We start from the raw sequence: 10,788 nt of genomic DNA, 5'->3' as shown, positions 1-10,788 counted from the left end.
GGGACAGGCTCGGGCAAGGCAAGGGCCGCTCGGGTTATCGCTTCTCGGCCTTTTGGCTAAGATCAAGTGTAGTATCTGTTCTTATCAGTTTAATATCTGATACGTCCCCTATCTGGGGACCATATATTAAATGGATTTTTAGAACAGGGAGATGGAAATAGAGCTTGCTCTGTCCACTCCACGCATTGACCTGGTATTGCAGTATTTCCAGGACCGGTGCACCCTTCCCTTATGTGTTGACTAAAATCAGATTCCAAAAGTGTTTTTTCTCTTTGCCATTGTTTCTGTCTTTCTGAAGGGATCTCCCCTTTTAATCCCATTATTTCAACACCTGTTGGACAATGCATTTGTACAGTCATGTGTGATAATGAGCTCATTTATTAAATGCAATTAATGAATACATTGCCACCTCTTGTTGTGTGTGTGTGTGTGTGTGTGTGTGTGTCTTCTGTGTTTCTGTGTTTCCGGCATTTCACATTGGAACAGCTCATTCACCTTCCTTGTCTTCTCTCCGCCCTCCCTCCCTCCCTCCTAGGTAAGTTAAAGAGCTGCACCTGAGCCAGCCACTGATTGATGCAGCACCACAGTCAAATAGTGGAGTGGAGTGGAGTAGGGGAACAGCAAACAGCCATTAAAGCAGCCAGCCGCCTACCCGCCACAATGGACCTACCTGTGTACACTAGGTGGATGTGATGGAATGTACTGTCGTCCCTACATTTCAAGAAGAAGTAAGAATTGCAGTTGCAACAAACCCTTGCTTGCCTACAAAGAGAGCAGCAATTTGGATTTGTTACTATGTTACCTGGAAGAATAACAAACTGTGCAAGGATGGAGGTTGTAGGAGCAAAGAGAAGTTGTCTGTAAAGTTGGTGGATGCCTATTTTCCATTTTGCAGTCCCTTGTCTCCCTCTTGTGGCCTCCTGGAGGCAAATAAATGTGCAAAAAAAAGACAGCCTGGCGGCCGGCTGTTGCAGTGTTGCCCTCTCAGGCAACACTGAGTGACTGACTGAGCCTCACAGTCTTATATAAAGTTCAGACGGAACTTTGCACGTGTCATAGTGGAGCCCTCAGGATTCCAGAGCCAGCTTTCTGACATCATAATGGGGCCTGCCTCAGAGATAAAAGCCTGGGCCCAGGCAGTGTTGTTCAGTGCTGCTCAGCAGGCAGCACAGGACTGGATTAAAGCTGATACAAGGTGTGAAGGAACAAGGGGTGGCTGTGGGCATGCACTTGCTGCCGCTGCCAGTGTTTATCTGCATGGCAGGAGGGCATTTGGGCGTTGCCAGGAAGGCGTTTTTATGTAGATTCCTCCTCTTTCAGCACTGCATTGTGGTGCAAGCAAAAGAAGCAAATCCTGTCTGGCTTCCTCTCCGGCCTTTATTCACCTCCCGCTTAGTAGCTGTAAATGTGTGTGAGCCTGCAGGGCCCCATGGAATTGCCTAGGAGTAGGCTGAATCGCTGCAAGGGGTGAACAGCAGTATGGGACAGGCTCGGGCAAGGCAAGGGCCGCTCGGGTTATCGCTTCTCGGCCTTTTGGCTAAGATCAAGTGTAGTATCTGTTCTTATCAGTTTAATATCTGATACGTCCCCTATCTGGGGACCATATATTAAATGGATTTTTAGAACAGGGAGATGGAAATAGAGCTTGCTCTGTCCACTCCACGCATTGACCTGGTATTGCAGTATTTCCAGGACCGGTGCACCCTTCCCTTATGTGTTGACTAAAATCAGATTCCAAAAGTGTTTTTTCTCTTTGCCATTGTTTCTGTCTTTCTGAAGGGATCTCCCCTTTTAATCCCATTATTTCAACACCTGTTGGACAATGCATTTGTACAGTCATGTGTGATAATGAGCTCATTTATTAAATGCAATTAATGAATACATTGCCACCTCTTGTTGTGTGTGTGTGTGTGTGTGTGTGTGTGTCTTCTGTGTTTCTGTGTTTCCGGCATTTCACATTGGAACAGCTCATTCACCTTCCTTGTCTTCTCTCCGCCCTCCCTCCCTCCCTCCTAGGTAAGTTAAAGAGCTGCACCTGAGCCAGCCACTGATTGATGCAGCACCACAGTCAAATAGTGGAGTGGAGTGGAGTAGGGGAACAGCAAACAGCCATTAAAGCAGCCAGCCGCCTACCCGCCACAATGGACCTACCTGTGTACACTAGGTGGATGTGATGGAATGTACTGTCGTCCCTACATTTCAAGAAGAAGTAAGAATTGCAGTTGCAACAAACCCTTGCTTGCCTACAAAGAGAGCAGCAATTTGGATTTGTTACTATGTTACCTGGAAGAATAACAAACTGTGCAAGGATGGAGGTTGTAGGAGCAAAGAGAAGTTGTCTGTAAAGTTGGTGGATGCCTATTTTCCATTTTGCAGTCCCTTGTCTCCCTCTTGTGGCCTCCTGGAGGCAAATAAATGTGCAAAAAAAAGACAGCCTGGCGGCCGGCTGTTGCAGTGTTGCCCTCTCAGGCAACACTGAGTGACTGACTGAGCCTCACAGTCTTATATAAAGTTCAGACGGAACTTTGCACGTGTCATAGTGGAGCCCTCAGGATTCCAGAGCCAGCTTTCTGACATCATAATGGGGCCTGCCTCAGAGATAAAAGCCTGGGCCCAGGCAGTGTTGTTCAGTGCTGCTCAGCAGGCAGCACAGGACTGGATTAAAGCTGATACAAGGTGTGAAGGAACAAGGGGTGGCTGTGGGCATGCACTTGCTGCCGCTGCCAGTGTTTATCTGCATGGCAGGAGGGCATTTGGGCGTTGCCAGGAAGGCGTTTTTATGTAGATTCCTCCTCTTTCAGCACTGCATTGTGGTGCAAGCAAAAGAAGCAAATCCTGTCTGGCTTCCTCTCCGGCCTTTATTCACCTCCCGCTTAGTAGCTGTAAATGTGTGTGAGCCTGCAGGGCCCCATGGAATTGCCTAGGAGTAGGCTGAATCGCTGCAAGGGGTGAACAGCAGTATGGGACAGGCTCGGGCAAGGCAAGGGCCGCTCGGGTTATCGCTTCTCGGCCTTTTGGCTAAGATCAAGTGTAGTACTTTAGGGTATTGCCTTGTTTCTTGGTCAGGAGGTGCCCTGGTACCCTTTTCCTTGGCCTGGGGGGATCGTTTCTCTTAGGAGAGACTTCACCCCTCTGCTGCTATTGGGGAGGAGGATTAGTCCAGGGCAACGGGGAGCGATCACCTGCCTGGTACTCCGGTACTGAAGGTATTTCTTTGGAGATTGCTGGAATTCTTTTGGAGCAGGATGGAGGAAATTCCCGAACATATGCGAACCAGGAATGCGGTCCGGTTTTTCGTGGAGGAATCTGAGAGGCAAAGGAAGGATTTGGAGTTCATCACGAAGGTCCTTTTGTTGGATTTCTTTCAGCTGGAGAGATCGTGCATTTTGGCGGTGATGGACTATCCGAGGAGAGGGTGCTTTGACGTTACCTTCGCTACAGAAGAAATTTATTCTGATTTTTTGGAACGCTTGAAGGAAGGTAAAAGGGACCCAAGACTTGTGGGTGTGAAGGTAACACCACATTTTGTGCCAAACAAGAAGTTGGTGGTCGTAAAGATGTTTTCGCCTTACGTGGAAGAAGAGGACATTAAGTCATTTCTCACTAAGTTTTGTGAGGAGGTGGTGGGAAAGGGGAAAGTGTTTAACCCCTTTGGATTTTGGACTGGGAAATGGAAATTTCTTTGTAAATTTGCAAGAATTGGTGAATCTGGAAACCTATTGTTTCCTCCAGCGCGGTTTAAGATTGGAAGTGCATGTGGAAATTTATTTTTTTTGGGAATGGATATGTTTTGTTTGAATTGTAAAGATTATGGTCATGAGAGAGAAACGTGTGAGAAAGTAATGTGTACAAAATGTCTGCAAGAGGGACATAAGTATAATGAATGTCAGAAAGGGAAAGTATGTAATATGTGTGGAGAGGAGGGGCACATATTCAAATCATGCCCAAAGAAAAGCAAACGTGAGGTACAAGACGAAAATAAGAAGATAGTCAAAAGAAAGGAAGCGGAAGTTAGTTTGGAAGAAGGAAAGCTTCAGAAATTGGAAGGAAGTGGGCAAAGTGATGAGAAAAAAAGGAAAAAAGCAGAGAGAAAGAAAAAAAGTGTCATTTCAGAAGAGGAAAGAGCAGAAAGAGACAGGTTACTGGAAGAAGTAGAGCAGTTACGTAGTAAAATTAATTTTGAAAAAATGCGGAGAAGGGTGCGGCTCTGTGTAAGAGAAAATTTACCAGGGTTTCTTGAACGGTATGGTGTGCCAACGTGGTTAGCGTGCATTGTAAACTGTGAATGGGATGGTAATGATTTGCAGGAACATTTAGTGGATATGTTAGGAACTATTGCTGTTAAAAAAGGAATGTTTTTTTGATTTCTTAAAAGGAAAAAAGGAAAGAGGAAAACAAAAGTTAATTATACGTTTTCAGTTTTCATTGTGATGATCTAAGTCTTTTTTATTTTGAATTTTATGATTTTTAAGACGTGATCTGAATGATTAAAAAAAAAAAAAAAAAAAAAAAAAAAAAAAATCTGTTCTTATCAGTTTAATATCTGATACGTCCCCTATCTGGGGACCATATATTAAATGGATTTTTAGAACAGGGAGATGGAAATAGAGCTTGCTCTGTCCACTCCACGCATTGACCTGGTATTGCAGTATTTCCAGGACCGGTGCACCCTTCCCTTATGTGTTGACTAAAATCAGATTCCAAAAGTGTTTTTTCTCTTTGCCATTGTTTCTGTCTTTCTGAAGGGATCTCCCCTTTTAATCCCATTATTTCAACACCTGTTGGACAATGCATTTGTACAGTCATGTGTGATAATGAGCTCATTTATTAAATGCAATTAATGAATACATTGCCACCTCTTGTTGTGTGTGTGTGTGTGTGTGTGTGTGTGTCTTCTGTGTTTCTGTGTTTCCGGCATTTCACATTGGAACAGCTCATTCACCTTCCTTGTCTTCTCTCCGCCCTCCCTCCCTCCCTCCTAGGTAAGTTAAAGAGCTGCACCTGAGCCAGCCACTGATTGATGCAGCACCACAGTCAAATAGTGGAGTGGAGTGGAGTAGGGGAACAGCAAACAGCCATTAAAGCAGCCAGCCGCCTACCCGCCACAATGGACCTACCTGTGTACACTAGGTGGATGTGATGGAATGTACTGTCGTCCCTACATTTCAAGAAGAAGTAAGAATTGCAGTTGCAACAAACCCTTGCTTGCCTACAAAGAGAGCAGCAATTTGGATTTGTTACTATGTTACCTGGAAGAATAACAAACTGTGCAAGGATGGAGGTTGTAGGAGCAAAGAGAAGTTGTCTGTAAAGTTGGTGGATGCCTATTTTCCATTTTGCAGTCCCTTGTCTCCCTCTTGTGGCCTCCTGGAGGCAAATAAATGTGCAAAAAAAAGACAGCCTGGCGGCCGGCTGTTGCAGTGTTGCCCTCTCAGGCAACACTGAGTGACTGACTGAGCCTCACAGTCTTATATAAAGTTCAGACGGAACTTTGCACGTGTCATAGTGGAGCCCTCAGGATTCCAGAGCCAGCTTTCTGACATCATAATGGGGCCTGCCTCAGAGATAAAAGCCTGGGCCCAGGCAGTGTTGTTCAGTGCTGCTCAGCAGGCAGCACAGGACTGGATTAAAGCTGATACAAGGTGTGAAGGAACAAGGGGTGGCTGTGGGCATGCACTTGCTGCCGCTGCCAGTGTTTATCTGCATGGCAGGAGGGCATTTGGGCGTTGCCAGGAAGGCGTTTTTATGTAGATTCCTCCTCTTTCAGCACTGCATTGTGGTGCAAGCAAAAGAAGCAAATCCTGTCTGGCTTCCTCTCCGGCCTTTATTCACCTCCCGCTTAGTAGCTGTAAATGTGTGTGAGCCTGCAGGGCCCCATGGAATTGCCTAGGAGTAGGCTGAATCGCTGCAAGGGGTGAACAGCAGTATGGGACAGGCTCGGGCAAGGCAAGGGCCGCTCGGGTTATCGCTTCTCGGCCTTTTGGCTAAGATCAAGTGTAGTATCTGTTCTTATCAGTTTAATATCTGATACGTCCCCTATCTGGGGACCATATATTAAATGGATTTTTAGAACAGGGAGATGGAAATAGAGCTTGCTCTGTCCACTCCACGCATTGACCTGGTATTGCAGTATTTCCAGGACCGGTGCACCCTTCCCTTATGTGTTGACTAAAATCAGATTCCAAAAGTGTTTTTTCTCTTTGCCATTGTTTCTGTCTTTCTGAAGGGATCTCCCCTTTTAATCCCATTATTTCAACACCTGTTGGACAATGCATTTGTACAGTCATGTGTGATAATGAGCTCATTTATTAAATGCAATTAATGAATACATTGCCACCTCTTGTTGTGTGTGTGTGTGTGTGTGTGTGTGTGTCTTCTGTGTTTCTGTGTTTCCGGCATTTCACATTGGAACAGCTCATTCACCTTCCTTGTCTTCTCTCCGCCCTCCCTCCCTCCCTCCTAGGTAAGTTAAAGAGCTGCACCTGAGCCAGCCACTGATTGATGCAGCACCACAGTCAAATAGTGGAGTGGAGTGGAGTAGGGGAACAGCAAACAGCCATTAAAGCAGCCAGCCGCCTACCCGCCACAATGGACCTACCTGTGTACACTAGGTGGATGTGATGGAATGTACTGTCGTCCCTACATTTCAAGAAGAAGTAAGAATTGCAGTTGCAACAAACCCTTGCTTGCCTACAAAGAGAGCAGCAATTTGGATTTGTTACTATGTTACCTGGAAGAATAACAAACTGTGCAAGGATGGAGGTTGTAGGAGCAAAGAGAAGTTGTCTGTAAAGTTGGTGGATGCCTATTTTCCATTTTGCAGTCCCTTGTCTCCCTCTTGTGGCCTCCTGGAGGCAAATAAATGTGCAAAAAAAAGACAGCCTGGCGGCCGGCTGTTGCAGTGTTGCCCTCTCAGGCAACACTGAGTGACTGACTGAGCCTCACAGTCTTATATAAAGTTCAGACGGAACTTTGCACGTGTCATAGTGGAGCCCTCAGGATTCCAGAGCCAGCTTTCTGACATCATAATGGGGCCTGCCTCAGAGATAAAAGCCTGGGCCCAGGCAGTGTTGTTCAGTGCTGCTCAGCAGGCAGCACAGGACTGGATTAAAGCTGATACAAGGTGTGAAGGAACAAGGGGTGGCTGTGGGCATGCACTTGCTGCCGCTGCCAGTGTTTATCTGCATGGCAGGAGGGCATTTGGGCGTTGCCAGGAAGGCGTTTTTATGTAGATTCCTCCTCTTTCAGCACTGCATTGTGGTGCAAGCAAAAGAAGCAAATCCTGTCTGGCTTCCTCTCCGGCCTTTATTCACCTCCCGCTTAGTAGCTGTAAATGTGTGTGAGCCTGCAGGGCCCCATGGAATTGCCTAGGAGTAGGCTGAATCGCTGCAAGGGGTGAACAGCAGTATGGGACAGGCTCGGGCAAGGCAAGGGCCGCTCGGGTTATCGCTTCTCGGCCTTTTGGCTAAGATCAAGTGTAGTATCTGTTCTTATCAGTTTAATATCTGATACGTCCCCTATCTGGGGACCATATATTAAATGGATTTTTAGAACAGGGAGATGGAAATAGAGCTTGCTCTGTCCACTCCACGCATTGACCTGGTATTGCAGTATTTCCAGGACCGGTGCACCCTTCCCTTATGTGTTGACTAAAATCAGATTCCAAAAGTGTTTTTTCTCTTTGCCATTGTTTCTGTCTTTCTGAAGGGATCTCCCCTTTTAATCCCATTATTTCAACACCTGTTGGACAATGCATTTGTACAGTCATGTGTGATAATGAGCTCATTTATTAAATGCAATTAATGAATACATTGCCACCTCTTGTTGTGTGTGTGTGTGTGTGTGTGTGTGTGTCTTCTGTGTTTCTGTGTTTCCGGCATTTCACATTGGAACAGCTCATTCACCTTCCTTGTCTTCTCTCCGCCCTCCCTCCCTCCCTCCTAGGTAAGTTAAAGAGCTGCACCTGAGCCAGCCACTGATTGATGCAGCACCACAGTCAAATAGTGGAGTGGAGTGGAGTAGGGGAACAGCAAACAGCCATTAAAGCAGCCAGCCGCCTACCCGCCACAATGGACCTACCTGTGTACACTAGGTGGATGTGATGGAATGTACTGTCGTCCCTACATTTCAAGAAGAAGTAAGAATTGCAGTTGCAACAAACCCTTGCTTGCCTACAAAGAGAGCAGCAATTTGGATTTGTTACTATGTTACCTGGAAGAATAACAAACTGTGCAAGGATGGAGGTTGTAGGAGCAAAGAGAAGTTGTCTGTAAAGTTGGTGGATGCCTATTTTCCATTTTGCAGTCCCTTGTCTCCCTCTTGTGGCCTCCTGGAGGCAAATAAATGTGCAAAAAAAAGACAGCCTGGCGGCCGGCTGTTGCAGTGTTGCCCTCTCAGGCAACACTGAGTGACTGACTGAGCCTCACAGTCTTATATAAAGTTCAGACGGAACTTTGCACGTGTCATAGTGGAGCCCTCAGGATTCCAGAGCCAGCTTTCTGACATCATAATGGGGCCTGCCTCAGAGATAAAAGCCTGGGCCCAGGCAGTGTTGTTCAGTGCTGCTCAGCAGGCAGCACAGGACTGGATTAAAGCTGATACAAGGTGTGAAGGAACAAGGGGTGGCTGTGGGCATGCACTTGCTGCCGCTGCCAGTGTTTATCTGCATGGCAGGAGGGCATTTGGGCGTTGCCAGGAAGGCGTTTTTATGTAGATTCCTCCTCTTTCAGCACTGCATTGTGGTGCAAGCAAAAGAAGCAAATCCTGTCTGGCTTCCTCTCCGGCCTTTATTCACCTCCCGCTTAGTAGCTGTAAATGTGTGTGAGCCTGCAGGGCCCCATGGAATTGCCTAGGAGTAGGCTGAATCGCTGCAAGGGGTGAACAGCAGTATGGGACAGGCTCGGGCAAGGCAAGGGCCGCTCGGGTTATCGCTTCTCGGCCTTTTGGCTCAGATCAGGTTTATTGCCTGGTCTGGGCCGGGGGTTCGGTCTTTCGTGGAGTCCTCTCCGACGTTTTTGGGAGCGATCATCGTGCCGTTGGGCATTCCTCATCAAGATGGCAGCTGTGCGGAATACAATTCGTTTTGTGGTGAATGAGCAGAGGAGAGAAGAAGTGGATACTGGGCACATCATTGAGAACATCCTTCTGGACCTGGCTGGAGTCACATTGGTAGAGGTATTCTGTATCCAAGCTTTCAGCAATATTGCTACGTATGACGTATCCTTTTTTGAGGCCGCCTACTGTCTAAATGTTTTTCAGTTGCTCAAGGAGAAACATATGCATGAGGCTTTAAAATCTATTGAAGTGCTACCTCTTTTCTCAGCAGTGGAGAAATGTATTACCATCCACATGTATAACCCATTTCTGGATAGAAGGCTGGTCAGGGCCTTTTTAGCTCACTACTGTACCCATGTTAGAGGAGGTGTGGAGCAGAAGAACCTATGGGGAGTTTTTAATGGTGATATCAAGTACTGGGTCAGGCTGAAACCTGACTCCAGCTGTATTGGAGGAGTGATGAATCCTCCCGCTAATTTTTCCATTGGTGGGAACAAGGGATATCTTTACTACCAAGATATGCCATCATTTTGCAGATCATGTTTTTCCTACGGGCATACTAAAGATGCATGTAAAGGCAAGGTTTGCAGAAATTGCAAGGAAACAGGACATGAGGTTAGTGCATGCATTTCCCCATCCAGGTGTGATATTTGTGGTTTGCCTGGTCATACCTGTAGAAAATGCCCAAAGGTGTTTCCCTTCTTAGGGCAAGAGAGAAGGACATGGGGCAGACAGGTGAGAACAACAAGTTCCCTTGCTGCCTCTTCTGATGTAATTTCAGAGCCTGCTGGCAGTGTTTCTGTGGCTGCTTCTCAGGACCCTGGGAAAGCTGGATTAGGAGAGGTTCTAACCTCACATACTGACAGCATGGAGTTGGGTGTGGTCCCTCCTGCAGAGCCAACTGTTGATGAGACACCTGTGGTTATACCTATGGAAGGTGAAGACACAGCGCCACCTAGTGGGTGTGCATACCCTGATAATGGTGCAAGTATGCAAATTTTGTCTTTCTCTAGCCCAGAGTCAAAAACGGAAGACTCAGCTAAAGTGGAGTGGTCAATATCGGAGGAGGACGAGAAGGAGGCCAGGATGCCTAGTGCCACTAGTGCGGAAATTTTCCACAAAGTTGTCTCAAAAAGGGGGAAATCTGGAAAGGCGGTGAAGAGACTGAAGATAGGTTTGTTGGAAGATTCTGCTCATGCAAATCCTTTCTCATTGCTGGACAGTGACTCTAGTTGTAGCCCTAAGTCATCTGAGGTGGCCTCAGAAGTACCCAGCTCTCCTGGGGAAGGTTTCCTCAGTGAAGTCAATGTGGCAAATCTGGAAAGAGCAATGTATTTCCCTGGGACGTGATATGTTCTGGCTATTTCATGGCTTGCTTTTCCACTAACCATACTATGCCCGCATGTCTTTGAGATTAAAGATTGTCTCACAAAATGTACGGGTGTTCTCCTCTGCTCACAAGCGTGCTGCAGTCCTGGACTTTTTGGCCTCTAAGGGCAGTGACATTGTTTGCGTACAAGAATGTGGTTTATCAAAAATGCCTAGGAAAGAAGAATGGAAGTTTGGGGAAGCAATTTGGTCCTTTTCTTCCACAAATAGGAATGATGGAATTGGTATTCTCTTCAAAAATAATGAGTTTGTCATCAAACAGACTCAAATCATTCAGGAAGGAAGATGTGTCTGTGTGTTACTATCCTATAAGGGATGGCAGTTTAGGCTTATCAATATCTATGG

The 10,788-nt window shown here is 46.5% G+C and overlaps 4 non-coding genes and 2 pseudogenes across 4 annotated transcripts; all 6 read left to right on the top strand.

The window, feature by feature from the left end:
• The first annotated feature begins 36 nt into the window (after positions 1-36).
• Positions 37-227, top strand: LOC142707622 (U2 spliceosomal RNA). Its single transcript, XR_012868551.1, has one exon. It is a non-coding gene; the product is annotated as a U2 spliceosomal RNA (small nuclear RNA).
• Positions 228-1,517: 1,290 nt separating this feature from the next.
• LOC142707620 (U2 spliceosomal RNA) lies at positions 1,518-1,708 on the top strand. The gene has a single exon (XR_012868549.1). It is a non-coding gene; the product is annotated as a U2 spliceosomal RNA (small nuclear RNA).
• Positions 1,709-2,998: 1,290 nt separating this feature from the next.
• On the top strand, positions 2,999-3,109 carry LOC142707640 (U2 spliceosomal RNA; annotated as a pseudogene).
• A 1,351-nt stretch (positions 3,110-4,460) lies between these two features.
• Positions 4,461-4,674, top strand: LOC142707631 (U2 spliceosomal RNA; annotated as a pseudogene).
• Positions 4,675-5,964: 1,290 nt separating this feature from the next.
• LOC142707619 (U2 spliceosomal RNA) lies at positions 5,965-6,155 on the top strand. The gene has a single exon (XR_012868548.1). It is a non-coding gene; the product is annotated as a U2 spliceosomal RNA (small nuclear RNA).
• A 1,290-nt stretch (positions 6,156-7,445) lies between these two features.
• Positions 7,446-7,636, top strand: LOC142707617 (U2 spliceosomal RNA). The gene has a single exon (XR_012868547.1). It is a non-coding gene; the product is annotated as a U2 spliceosomal RNA (small nuclear RNA).
• Positions 7,637-10,788: the final 3,152 nt, after the last annotated feature.

This window comes from Rhinoderma darwinii, unplaced genomic scaffold, assembly GCF_050947455.1.
Source record: "Rhinoderma darwinii isolate aRhiDar2 unplaced genomic scaffold, aRhiDar2.hap1 Scaffold_3864, whole genome shotgun sequence".
In the NCBI taxonomy this organism is placed as follows: Eukaryota; Metazoa; Chordata; class Amphibia; order Anura; family Rhinodermatidae; genus Rhinoderma; species Rhinoderma darwinii.
The sequence above is the reverse complement of the archived record's forward strand: the minus strand, read 5'-3'. Positions and strand labels throughout refer to the sequence as shown.